Source organism: Amborella trichopoda, chromosome 10, assembly GCF_054954075.1.
Source record: "Amborella trichopoda isolate Santa Cruz 75 chromosome 10, AtrichopodaSantaCruz75HAP2 v2.0, whole genome shotgun sequence".
NCBI lineage: Eukaryota > Viridiplantae > Streptophyta > Magnoliopsida > Amborellales > Amborellaceae > Amborella > Amborella trichopoda.
The window spans coordinates 4,533,407-4,548,117 of record NC_142345.1 but is presented as its reverse complement, the minus strand read 5'-3'; positions in this window follow the sequence as shown (position 1 = coordinate 4,548,117).

Sequence of the window (14,711 nt, the reverse complement as noted above, 5' to 3'; positions counted from 1 at the left end):
AAGAGGTGGGTGGTGGTGAGGCACAACACCATGAAAATGAGAGTGCATAATCTTGTTATACTTGGGAAACCAAGATTTAGTTGTTCCCCATTATTAGAGCAGACCATAGAAGAAGACTAAATAGGTCATGGTGGCATGCACTTAGATTAAAAACAAATAATTACTAGACATTTAAGAATGCTTTAAAACATAAAAGATTCCTCAGCATGAACTGTTGGCTGTATGGTCCTATTAAAGCCTGAAACTTTTTCTTTTTTTTTTGAACTTTAACCGTGAAATATTAAAGGCTCAAACTTGAAAACCACATAATAATCCTCCAAGGTAGTGAAACCGAGACACAAAACTTAGCCTGAGATTGCTTGATTAATTGCGATGACAGTCCACCTCTTTTCTATAACCGCGGTGAAAGCTCGATTTGCGCAAGTCAGTGAGGCCTGGCCAACAAAGTGCTCTCGAGCTTGCATCAAATCCAGTTTGTCATGCACGGACCAAGCATATTGAAATAGCTAGACCCAAGGACCACCCGTTAAGATTTTTTCTAGTTGAACTCTCTTGAGAGCCTTCATAGTTGGCTTCTAACCAGAAACGATGAGGACAGTAAATTAGGAACTCATTTGATTGGAAATGACAAAGCGGGGAGAAATCTCTGCCGTGGATAACCATGGTCGAAATTTATTCGGATAGAAATTTCTCTCTTTTGATTCAAAAAGTTGAACTTGAAATCTGAACAAATAAAGTTTCTAAAGGCTTTAAATTCACTGTAACCACAACGAAAACTCGGTCTCTGGTCCTAACGTGGTGAAAACCCTGCCAAGGGACGTTAGGTTATTCTAATTACTGTCAGTGAGTTTAGGCATATGAAATCACAAATATAAACTGTTCAACAACCCTAACTCACAGAGACATAAGAACTCTTTATTTTTTTGTTGTTTGAAACTGAAACTCCCTAAACTCTGTTTAAAATTGTTTGAAATGCCAATTAAACTAGTTCAAGTCCAACCCCAACTAATTTGATGCATGTCCAACGTGCTCCCGCCCCCCTCCCTTTCTCTCAATTGTACGTCTCCTTGAATTCCATTCACTATAGGTTTGGTTTTATATGCTACTAGTACGGATGTTTGGAAAAAATATATAAAAATTCCATTTGTTTTTGGTACAAGAGGTCACAAACACTCATGTTCATTATATTTCAAATCAGATAGTTGTAAGAGTATTACTGATTTTTCAAAATCTAAAAAATAATAATAATTAAACTTTATGACACACCCCAAACCATCTAATTTGCCTTAATTCCTATACCAATGTAGCTTATATTAAATAGCATATTTGATTGGCTTCCCTAGCAGGTAGGCCTCTCAACTCCAAGACTTTTCTCGGTGGGGGCATGTTGACAACGGCCTTTACCTTGCCAGGATCGACTTCTATGCCTCAGTGGCTGATGATGATCGGGTTTTTGCCCATTATCCATGATTCCCCACTTCTGCCCCCCGTGGGAGTCTGGGCCGTATCTTAGTCCTAGTGTGGCTGATCATCCGAAAAGACCACCTAAGCATCATTGGCTTGATCAGCTTAAGTAAATGGCACAAATGTTAGAATCATGAGGATTGAATCCATGCCCCCCCCCCCCAACCTCTCTCGACGCCATCACGCCTAGTGGCGTTTCAGTTCTCTATGAGGTTGGAAAGTGACAAAAGTCTTTGTGGGAGCGAGGACAAATATCAATCGATCAAACATTAAGGGCACTAAAGGTTTTGACAATTTCTACAGCTAATCAACCCTCCTCTAGATTCCTCTTTGAGTAAAGCTTAATTATTCTTGCTTGGAAGACCTCTACTTTGAACAAAGACATGAAGCTCCGAGACAGATTTGGAGTAATTACTAATGTGCCTCTTGTAACAAAGATAAATGGTCTCAAAGTATCCAATCTCCTTATGTGTTTATTATTATGAATTTCCCTCCCCAAAACATGTGTGGCAATATTATTTTTAACATGTTTTCACAATACCAAATTGATTTGGTTAGTACAAAAACCGTGGGATAAAAGTTTAAATGAGGTCTTGTTCAAAATGTGGTTCTCTTAAAAAAAAATTCTATCTTAAAGATGGATTTTGGATCCAAAATTTCACTGGTTAAGAGTTTCAAACTATTTTTGAAAAAGAAACTTAAATTAAAACTTTAATAATATATATTATTTTAAAAGAATAACGGTTCAAAAACAAAGTTCAAATCATCTATTTTATGCAGTTTTGAACATTTTTTTTATGTTTTTCCAAATCCATGATTTTAGTTATTGAGATTAATATAGTTTAGATTCAAAATCCTTCTCTAAATTGAATTTTTAGAGGGAGACTGCACTGAAATGGTGTATTGGCTGACGCATTGTTTACGGCCATTGAGTGAAAGACTTGAGAATGTCTCCGGCCAAATTTTTGCATAAACAAGCTCAATTAAATTTCTAATTGGTAGAGATATGGGGATCCATCAAGCTACATACCATCAAAAGTGGACCTTTCGGCCTACTTCCTATGCTTTCACCAAATAAAATTTTTTATGAAAAAATACTTATTAATGAACAAGAATAGAATAAACATGTTGTTGGTAATGAAAAATTAAGAAAACTAAAAGAAAAAGGGTGCAGTTGGCATACAGATGCATCCGTAACTGTAGAGGTAAGGTGCACCTTCAAATTTTATCAAGGTATATAATTTTGATGTAAAATATTCTTAGGATTATCTCAAAATCTATTTTTATATCTAATTATAAAATTTTACATTTAAAAAACGGTTAAAATCAAGTAGATCTATAAACATATGAAAATCTTGAAAATGGACGGTGTAGATAATATATTGTAAAATGCACTATTTCTAAGACTTAAAATCTTTTTATTTTTCATGGTCATACATCTCGATGTCGAGATGATCGATCAAAGGGTTTTTCAACATTAAAAAAACATTTTTCGATGGATTTTTGAAGTGCATCCGTAGTTCTACATTATAAGGTTGCGTCCTTATTATATAAGCTTTTTCCAAAGAAAAAATGACTTAATTGTTAAGTTGGGTCTATAGGCCCGACACCTGAAGTTGGGCCCGGATCAAACTTAACTTGGAGATGAGAGTCGGCTTTCTTCTTGATCCTCTTGAAGTTGCTCGGACCAAATATATTTCTTGAACATAAAATGAAGCTTATGAGGGCAAAACCTAGAGCGCTCTAGGACTCAACCTAAGATCCATGCATGAGTGGCTCTTTAGGGATTTCGATTTACATGTGTCTTACAAAGCTCGAGAAGCCTTGGAGTTCCAAAAGTCTCTAGGCTCACTGAAATTACAAGGAGTTGGGTGGTCCTAAGGCTCAAAAACTAGAGTTCCAACCTTAAAACAAATGTTTTGAAGAGGTTTTTATAAGATGGATTACCTGTAAACGACATCCATGATGTGACAGCCAAATCTGGGCCTTTAATCTCATAATGACGCACTTTGCATTTTCAACAACGCATTGTGCATCATTTCATGTATTTTTGCCCACATTGAATAACAATGCAAGGCAAGCATTTCTTGCCATTTTCTACCCATTTCTAGCCCAACGAGCATCAACAATTTACAAAGCGACCAAAACAGAATTTCAGATTGACAAACTTGTTCGGGCCATAACTTTCAAAAAAATCTATGGCTATGGCTTGAGCAACTCTTGGAACATCGGAACGATTACGACCTCCTCTGTAATTGAAAACAGAATTTGATCTGATTTGGATGAGTTTTGTTGGGTCTATGGTGCTTAGACTCTTAAGGGTTGGTTTTAGGGGTTTGGCCTAATTAAGAAGGTGTAACATAAGTGCTAATGCTAATTAGGAAGCCACTTTTGTTGGATATGACCTCTACACATGTAGTCATCATTCATTCATCTTTTATAGGCTTGAGTTTGCTTCTTGGTAGAATTAGCAGATGGTGGCGGTGGTGTAGGCATAGATTCAATGAATATGTAACTCACTTTACGAGTAGTGAACAAGAAAATGGCCTTCTGTTGCCACCTTTTAAAATTCAATTCATTGAAGCGCTCGAGTCTTGTAAAATCGTGGTACATGACTTTCAAGGAAGTTATGACAGTATCCTTGTTTTTACCCATAAATATCGTTTTGAATTGTTGAAAAATCGGTTGGGTGAAAGAGGTAGAAAGATAATACAAATGAAGAAAATTGAAGCTTGAATCCTTCTTGTTTTCAGTCATGCAGGAGCGCTATCTCAAGACGATATTTGCTCCTCTTCGATACTAGAATAGGTGCACATAAGAAGGGCAACTCATCCTTGGGATACAGGAAAATAGAAGGGTATCTTTTGATGCTCCATAGCTCTATGCACCCGAGCTTGAAACCCACAGTAGACACTAGAGTCTTGTATTGTGTTGAGAGAGAGAGAAAAAATGAGTAGAGAGAGAGAGATGAGTGCTCTTTTATGCTCTAAACTTTTGTAGAAAATGGTATGAGAAGTGTATTAAAAAAATGTAATTCATATGGAAAAAAGGACCCATTTTATAGAGCTCCTAGAGGAGTTACAAGCCTCCATTTCTTCAACGGCAATTGGCCGTTGGATGTTGGACATGAGCTAAACTAATATCGAGCCTTGAGATGCGAAGTACAAAGTGTGCTATCAAACGCCTATGCACTATGTTGTTCTAAGAATATAAGGTTTGAGAAGGCCTACACTTAAATACCATTCAATCTACAATATCTTTTTCAATGTGGAATTAAAAACCCACACCTTTCTCTCTCTACAAAATATAGCCTAGGAAAACCACACAAAACCATAATGTTATTTTGAAATACAAACAAATATTTTTCAGAACAAAAATAATAACATTTTCCTCTACTATTTCAAAATAATAAGGAAAACATAAAAAATATATTATTTGCATCTATAAATGTATCTTTTGAATTGAACCTTCATTTAGAGTGTATACTACGAAGTCCATCATGTACCATGGTAGCATATAATTTTCAACTAGGTTGCCTATCTAACATATCAGTCATATAAATAAAAAATAATATTCAACTCTGGTGTCTTTTAGCTGCCATCACATTTTGGGCTTTGTGTTTATATCCCGATTTTATAAATACTCCAAAGACGAGTCCTATCTCATAGCAAGCATCCTCACTTTCACACTTATATATGTGTGTCTATCAAGAGTGCCCCAGCATCATCACAGACTTATCCACTATATGGATTTCTTAAGAATGGGTGCCTATAATATTTTGTCATCTAATGACCAAACTAATCACACCTACAATTTGTTTTTACCACATTGAACCTAGAATTTTGAGGTTATACAAAACTAGGTTGGGTTTTCACAGTTGATGATTACTTAATGGACTTTAGCCCCATTCTTTTGACATCTTACTAATTTTTATCAAAAGATCAACCAAATTTTCTTTTGATCTTACATATTCTACACTGATCATTCCATTTTCAATTAACATTTTAATGGAATTAATGTATTCTCGCAATATATGTAGATTTTTTATTATATACATTATTATAGGCTCTCGCAATAGCAGCTTGATGGTCACAATATATCGTGATTAGAGGTATTAGTTTTGGCCATATGAGAGTGTTATATAACAAATTCGTTAGCTATTTTGCCTCTTTACCAACATAGTCTAAAACAATAATTTCAGATTCCATAGTGGTGCATGAAATACACGTTTATTTATTTTACTCCCATGATATCGCACCATCCGTTAGTGTAGAAATCCATCCTGATGTTGATAGTGAACCTTGGAATTCTTTGTTTCAATTAGCATTAATATATCATTCCAACACTCCAAGATACCCCACATAGTGTAAGCCATAGTTCATAGTTCTTTTCAAGTATATTAATATTCAAGATATAACATCTCAATACTTTCTATCAGGGCAACTTGTATATTTGTCCACCGCATATGCAATGTCATGCCTCATGATACTCATTGCATACATTAAACTACCGATTACTCTAGCAAATTCAATTTGAGATCTACATTTCCCATCATTTTTTTTAACTTAATACGAAGATATATTATGGTAGAGATTAGCTTACTATCAATGTGCTCAAACGTTTTGAGCATTTTCTCAATGTAGTGAGACTATGTCAAGATTATTTTATTTTATTTTCTCAATATTTTGATATCAAGTATCACATTAGCATCTCCTATATCCGTATCAAATCTAAATGTGATGAATCTCTTGGTTTCCTCCACAATTTCTAGATTATAACCAAAGATAAGCATGTCATTTATATATATAGACAAATTTTGACACTGAATTTATTTCTTTACGATATATATATATATATATATATATATATATATATATATATATATATATATATATATATATATTCATTAGCCTCATTTCTTTAAAAACCATTTGACATCAACACATTTTTAAATTTCTTATGTCACTGTCTAGGTGTTTGTTTAAGTCCATAAAAATATTTAACTAAGTCACCGTTTAGAAAGGTGACAAACCTCTCATGTCCTAGCATCACAAACCTTTCGGATTGTTCCATATAGATTTATTCATCTATGTCACCATTTAGAAAGGTGATTTTAACAGTCATTTGAAATATGACCAGATGGTTGATAGATGATATTTTTAAGAGCAATCGAATAGTAACAATCCTTGCCATAGATGCATATATCAAAGTGATCGAGGCCTTCTTTTTGTTTAAATATTTTGGTTACTAATCATGCTTTATATTCATCAATAAAACCATCAACATTATGTTTTTTGTTTTTTAATTATTCATTTACAACCTAGAACCAAGTGGTAGATTTACTAATTCCAAGTTTTATTTGTCATTATGGAATCTATTTTACTATTATAGCTTCTCTAAAAACAATTGCATCTGGAGCTGCCAAGGCTTCACTTAATGATGTAGGATCGTCATCTATATTTGAGACTATGTATTGAATTTAGTATCTTATTTTGATTAGCCTCAACTAGATAAATATAAAAATCTAGTAAAAAGTTATAAGATGGATCACTTCTAATTATTTTACTTCTTCTTGGTTTTATTTTCTCAGCATCATGATTTTCTTCATAACATCTCTTGATTCTACTATTGTTAGGGTTTAGTTAAAAAAATCGATATGCTTTACTATTTTGAGAATATCCTACAAATGCACATATTCTAGGACCTAATTTATTTCTTTTAGGATACGGAAGTCTAGCATATGCAAGGCAATTCCATGCTTTAAATAAAGTTCAAAGAAGGCTTTCTATTGAGCCAAAGTTTATAAGGGGTCTTATAACTATTTTTAGATAGAATTTTATTCAAAATAAAACATACAAACAATAAGGCTTCATGCCATAAATTTAGTCACAAAAAAGAAAAAATAAACATTGCATTCACCATTTCTACTAAAGTTCTATCTTTCCTTTCTGGTAATCAATTTGTTGAGGGTATAAGGAGTAGTCACTTGATGAATAATGCTGTTGTTTTCACATAACTCATTAAAATTATTTGATAAATACTCTTCACCCATATCACTTCTTAAAATTTTAATTTTCTTACTAAGTCGATTTTCCACTTCTACTTTGAAAACTTGAAATTTTTCAAAAGCCTCGTCTTTATGTCTAAGCAAATAAACATAAACATATATCGAAAACTATCAATGAAATATTTTTTACCACCTATAGTTAGAACATTATTTGAATCGCTTATATCACTATTTATAAGTCCTAACAATTGACTATTTATTTCTATTGTAGGAAATAGTTTTGTAGTTATTTTAGCTTGTGCACATATTTAACATTTTTCATTAGATAATTCATCATAATTAGATATCAATCCTAACTCAACAAAAGATTTAATAGAAGCATAGTTAACATGTCCTAATCTATCATGCCACACATTACAAGAAGTTATAATATAAGTAAACGATTTATTTATTCCACTAACCAAATCAAACTTGAACGTCCCATAAACAAGAGTGACTCTTGCTAACAAATGCATAATTTTTGGTCAAAATGAGTTTGTCAGACCTAATGACCATTTTAAAGCCCTTCTTGTGCAAGATCCATCCCGACACAAGGTTTTTTTTCATATCCTGTAAATAATACATATTTCCAAGGTAAGAACTTTGCCCAAACTAAACTTTAGTTCTACCATATCTTTTCCAAGGAATTTAGCCATTGTCAGAATACCAAGTTGAACGGAATTTCCATCACCCGCTAGTTCAAATGTCTAAACATATCTTTATTGTTAGATACATGAATGATAGCACCTCATATTTATTGATTATGTTTACTTCCATGATTATTGATACAAAATGTTCATCAGTGGTCATATTCACTTAGTTTTTAGGCCTTTTGGGTCCCTTCTGGTGTTGACATTCTCTTAAATAATGTCCTGATTTTTTGCATAAAAACATGAAGCTTTTCTTTGTTTTTATTGCCATTAAACTTTTGGTCTTTAGAATTACCACTGTAGACATTAGGAAAAAACGGCTTATTGGTATTTTAAGCACTTGATTTTTGTTCAACAAGGTTGGCCTTAGTTTGAAATTTCATCTTTCTCTTCTCAAAATCTATTCTCTTCTTCAATTCGAAGAGATCTCTAAAGTTGAACCAAATCAAGGTCCACTTTCTTATGTTTCATTTTCTTTTGATACTCTTTTTAAGATTGCGGTAACTTGTGAATTATATAGTTTATACTAGAAAATATTCATCTAGTTAAATTCCACAATCTTTAAGTTCATTGACTACTAGCTACAATTCATATATTTGAGGAAGAATTAACTTGTTTTAAATTACTTAAAGTCTAGAAAATTAGAAATAAAAAATCTTTTACTACCAGATTCTTCCTTGAGATACTTGGTTTCAAGAAGCTTCCATATCTCTCTTGCCATGTCAACTAATGCATACATATCATATATGGAATCCACCAAAGCATTGAGGATATGACCTTTGCACATATAGTCATCCTCCATCCATCTTTTGTAGGCTTGAGTTTACTCTTTGGTTGAATCATTAAATGGTAGCAGCAATGCAGACATAGATTCAGTGACTACGTACGCCACTTTAAGAGGAGTGAGCAAGAAAATGATCTTTTGCTGCCGCCTCTTAAAATTTAATCCATTGAAGTGCTCAAGTCTTGAAAAATCGTGGTTCATGACTTTCAAGGAAATCATGACAGTCTCCTTGTTTTCACTCATAAATATCGCCTTGAATTGTTGAAAAATCGGTTGGGTAGTAAAGGGGCAAAAAGATAGTACAGATTGAGAACATTGAAGCTTGAATCCTTCTTGTTTTCGAGCACGCAGGAGCGTGATCTCAAGATGATATTTGCCCCCCTTCGATACTGTAATAGGCATGCATAAGGAAAAAATGACCCATTTTTAGGAGTGGTTACATGCACCACCAATAACGACTGCTGTTACAAGCCTCCATTTCTTCAACGGAACAATGACACTGCTGTTACAAGCCTCCATTTCTTCAACGACTATTGAGCCTCGAGCGTCCATTTCTTCAATGGAACAATGACTGCTGTTACAAGCCTCCATTTCTTCAACGGCTATTGAGCCTCGAGCGTCCATTTCTTCAACGGCTATTGAGCCTCGAGTGTCCATTTCTTCAACGACTATTGAGCCTCGAGCCTACCCATTTTTAAGAGTGGTTACATGCACCACCAACAACGACTGCTGTTACAAGCCACCTCCATTTCTTCAACGGCTATTGAGCCTCCTCCATTTCTTCAATGGCTATTGAGCCTCGAGCGTAACGGGCTATTGAGCCTCGAGTGTCCATTTCTTCAACGGTTATTGAGCCTCGAACGTACGAAGTGTAAAATGCACCATCAAGTAAGATATTGAGCCTCGAGCATGCGAAGTGTGCCATCAAGTGCTCTTGGGCCCACATGCGTCGCATACTACGCGTTCTCTGCACATGCACTATCATTCTCTCATTTGTTCTATAAGTATAAGGCATGAGAATGCCTATACTTAAATATCACTCAATCTACACTATCTTATTCAATGTGGGACTAAAAACTCATATCTTTCTCTCTATAAAATATAGCTTAGCAAAACCATGCAAAATCATAATGTTATCTTCAAATACACAATATTTTTCATAACAAAAAATATTAACAAACTCCAATAAGGCCAACATTTTATGAATGATCCTATCGTCCACATAAAAGACCATCAATCTCAACCATTGTATTTTGATCGGACTGTTGAGAATACGTCTATATATTTCAACTCTATCGTTTTTCTATAAATGAGAAGGAGTTGGAATTTGGGATGCTCATACTTCTAATCCTCGCACACCTATCAAAAAATAAAATAAATATTTTAAAAATAAAATAATAAAAATACTCCTTAATCTTTGAAGGTTAGGGGTAATTTAGTCACTTTAAAATGCTCGAATTATTTTCATTAAATTTCCTTTGCAAATCTTTGCTGCCAAGTTGCATGTCGATCTGAGTTTGAAAAAGGAAGGAAAATATAAAGCTGACAAATTGGAAAATGACATTGCAGTCTAACAAAGGGAAGTTACCACTTCCAATCTTCCCTTTTCCATGGGGTTGACTAGAAGCATCGACTTTCTATTTTTTAGGCATTGGGAAGATCCTTTCGTCATATCAAACATAGGAATGCCACAAGATTCATGGAGTTTCAACTCTGGGAGCCGAAAACTCTGCGATCAGTTCAATCATATTTTTAAAATAACGAAAGGGGAATTTTCAAGATATTAATTAGATGTCAACAATTTAAGATTTCTAGAGTAAAGGGTGTTTGCTCCAATGATATTTTGAATTCTAAACGAATGAATCATTCAGAGAGTTACTACAAGTTTTATGCTCAAATAGGCCCTTTGCATGCTCTTGCAGAAAGAAATCAATAAGAAGGCATAATGAATTTGTCTAGTTTTCGATCCCAAATAGTTGGGAAAATGCTATGAGAATGAGTGGTCCTCAGTATTAGCGTTGATCTTTATAATGTCAAATGTTTAGCATAAAATCACTAGTGATTTCTAAAAATAGGTAGCGGCTTGTAGTATTGCCAAGTCCCATGATGAGTTTTCTGACTTCATTCTCACCAAAGGGTAGGGGCCAAATCCTCACTGACTCACCACTTTTTGCATTTGAAAATCACTAGTTATTTCTAGAAACGAGTAGGGGCATGTATTCCCCATTGATCTACCAAAAAAAAAAAGTCATTAAAACTCTTGTTTGCATTCGATTAAATTAATTCGCAATGTTAAAACTATGTAGAGATTATGCCATCAATAGTATTAGATTATCAAGAAGAAAGAGAGGAAAGTATTAAACTTATAATGCCTCATCAGTGTTATATAAAATACAATTGCTACACTGCAATCACAAATATTGTTGGGTTTATGTGGCTTTTAAAGGTTTTATGAGAGCTTGTATGAGCATTTTATATAGTGAAACATAAACTCAGTGCAAGTGTGGTCCTCTTGTGGACCATATTAAGCAAATACAATTTTTCAATACTCGGACTAGACTCTACGTGCTAGGCTAGTTTGGAAAAACCCAAGGTACCTAGGCATAGGGATCTACGAGAAGGATTTAGTGAGTTAGCCTTTGATGATGTCGGAGTATGCCTAGATGAGAGCCGATAGACTATGTGGCCCTTACATGTGATGAATAGCCTCTAAAGACATGACTAAAACCTCATCGTTATATCATCACACGGCATGTACATAGATAGCCATTTGGTATTTACTAATGAGAGTGAAACGTGTACATATGCGAGATATTACCCCTATGCACTATAGAGTCATGGTTGCATCATGGTCTGGAGGACTATGATTTTTTTTTCTCAAAGGGATAACATAAAATCCATAAATTAGGATTGTGTCCCCTAGTCTATTGGCGTACTTCGGTGGTCTAATCATGAGCCCCTGCAATGGACTGTGGGTCATGAGAATTGCTAAGTCAGTTTGAGACAGCTAGGTAGATCGTGGTCCGCAGTTGAAGGTGGAGTGCTCCCATATATTGATAAATTCCTAGATCTAACGGACCCAATTCCCATCAAAAGTAATTAGTTTTAATTATTTTTATGATATATGACTTTTAGAATGTTTATTTAAATTTTTGTAGATCTTTTGATATTTTATTTTTATCATTTGGATTTACAAATTAAGATAAATTAATTTTCTAATGTTTAAATAAAATATAAGATTTAAAAATTCTAAATACAAAATAAAATATTTTCTAAAATTATATGGGACTCTTCATAAATATGAGAGCCTAATTTAAAACTTGTGGGATTTGGTGCGGCGACCAAAAGGTGGCATACCCAACCCATAAGGACTAACTTGTTTTCCAAGATTTGGTGATAGTTATCATAGGGACTAACTTGTTCTCCAAGATTTGGTGATAGTTATCATAGGGACTAACTTGTTCTCCAGGTGATCGTTATCATCTTGTTTGTTGGCTTATGAAAATTAGATATACTAAAATAGAAAGTAATATATATATATATATATATATATATATATATATATATATATATATATATATATATATATATATATATATATATTAATTTAAAATTTTGATGAGAATAGATCTAGAAAATGGATGATAAGTCTCTAGCTCATTTCTTTGAATCTTAATGGTGGATCAAAGAGGTGGATGACTCAAATCTCTCACCCCACAAGTCTCTTTAGATCAATGGTTAAGATTTCACCCTACGAATTGGGGCAAACCCTAAGGCATATAAAATCTATAGCCCCAGAAGTCTCTTTAGATCGACGATCAAGATTTGATCCTACGAATTGAGACAAACCTTAAAGCATACAAAATCTATAAAACGAAGCTCTCCCACCTCATAAAATCTCTACACTTATTTTCTATCTTTTAAAGATCACTCTCTGCTACGCCCTATCTAAGGCTTCAAGATCTCTCTCAAGTTTTTCTAAGAGACAGACCCTAACTAAAATCTCTCTAAAGGCAAACAGGGCACGCCTAAGTCATATATCTCTCTCATTTCTAAGTAGCAAGCCCAAGCTAAAGTTAGCTTTGATTTGTGGTGGTTTGATTTTTGGGTAGTAAAAGGGAGGATTCCCTATCTATCTCTCTTTGAGGCCTTAAGTAGTTAGTTTTAGATCAAGATTTATATAACATTGATAGTGTTTTGCTACATATAGAAAAATCAAAAGACCAATCCCAAGCATCAAAAAGAGAAGATTCGGCATCCCGAGCACCGGAAAGGGGAGACTCGGTGTCGGTGTGAGGTGTATAAATCCCAAACACTATCAAAAGAAAGAGACTCGGTGTGAGATGTACTAAGCTCGATTTGAAAAAAAGAAACTCGATATTGGCTATACTAAGACCGATTCAAAAGAAAAAAACTCGATGTAGGATGTAGTAAGCCATCTCATTGATTTTTTGCCATATTTAATTATGGGAGAACTTTCTTTGTACTTTTTATTTTTTGTTTTCATATCTTTATAGGCCTAATAATTCAAAATATATTTTCTAATCCGACTAATTTTATCTACTTTGAACTTATTTTTTAGCCCCTAACCAACATAAAAAAAGACATGTTCGTTTTAAAAACCTTTCTCTCGAGTATTCCCCCAAATCTCTCTCTTCCCTGAGATGCTCCCAAACCCTTTCCCTCTCTTTTGTTGTATTTTTCCCCACATTCTCTCTCCTGGTCTTTAGCTGAGAAATTGTTTGGCACCTTCAAGCTGAGACACATGAAAGCTATCGTACCCATATGCTCCATTCTTTCACTCACCACCTCTCCTCAATCTCGCCGGAGAAAACCCCAAACGCACTGGGAAACCCTAGAAAATTGTCGGGCACCCCAACAATTCACCGGAAAACCGCCATTAATGGAGACCTTCACCTTCTTCTTTGTCCTCTTCTTGTTGGGTCTCGCCATTTCAGACCCAGACGACCAAGCTTGCCTGTCTAGCCTGAAACAAAACTTTCAAGACCCAAAAGGAAGGCTCGCTCATTGGACCCAGAAGGCTTTAGCCTTTCCCTGTAATGGCGTCACCACCTCTTCCCTTGAAGGGGTCACCTGCAACAATGATACAAGCTAACCCTTGTGAACTTCAATCTTGGGGGAACGATTTCACCCTTTATATCCAACTGTACTACCTATAACTTCTCCTTCAAGCTGAGACACATGAAATCTTATCAATGGAATCATCTCAAAATTTTCTTCACAAACATCACTAAATCTATCATAAGTGCTTACGCCACTGCTACATTCCCTTTGCAACCCTTGTCGCAACTTTGCCAACATGATCCAAACCAGAGTTCTCGCCACTCAAATCATGACACAGTAAATTGACTCCACCCACATCAACCCATCTTCAATGGGTTCACTCTTCAATTTGTAAAGAGAATCTTCATCCATAAAAGTGAAGATTTGGGTTCGCTTTTCAACCCTGAAGGTTGATACCCATATCAGAGCTAATGCTCTAAAAGGAGAGGGTACTCTTATGTGGTTGATACTAGTATCAGAGCTAACCCTCTAGAAGGACAGAGGGTTTGGGTGCGAGAGGAGAGAGAGGGTTTGGGGGGCGAGAGGAGAGAGAGAGGGTTCGGGACAGGCGACAGAAAGAGGGTTTGGGGGGCGAGAGGAGAGGTGTAAAGGCGGGGATAGGAAAGAGAGCAAAATCAAGACAGAAGGGTTTGGGGTGAGAGGAGAGAGAGAGAGGTTGGAGGAGTGGAGAGAGAGGGTTTGG